Raw genomic sequence first — 215 nt, forward strand, 5'->3', positions numbered from 1 at the left:
AGCAATACGAGAAAAAGATAATGCAAGAGTTAAGTTAATTAATCTAACAATTTGTGATATGTGTAAAATTAAAGAGTATACTTGTGAATTCAAGGATTACTATTATACTCAATTTTATAGTAATGAGAATAGGAAATATATCAAGATATGTATTATAATAAATTACCAGGATCATGGGGAATATATTTTAAAATAGAATTTGAAAAATATATTAA

This window comes from Olea europaea, chromosome 2, assembly GCF_002742605.1.
Source record: "Olea europaea var. sylvestris chromosome 2, O_europaea_v1, whole genome shotgun sequence".
NCBI classification, from domain to species: Eukaryota; Viridiplantae; Streptophyta; class Magnoliopsida; order Lamiales; family Oleaceae; genus Olea; species Olea europaea.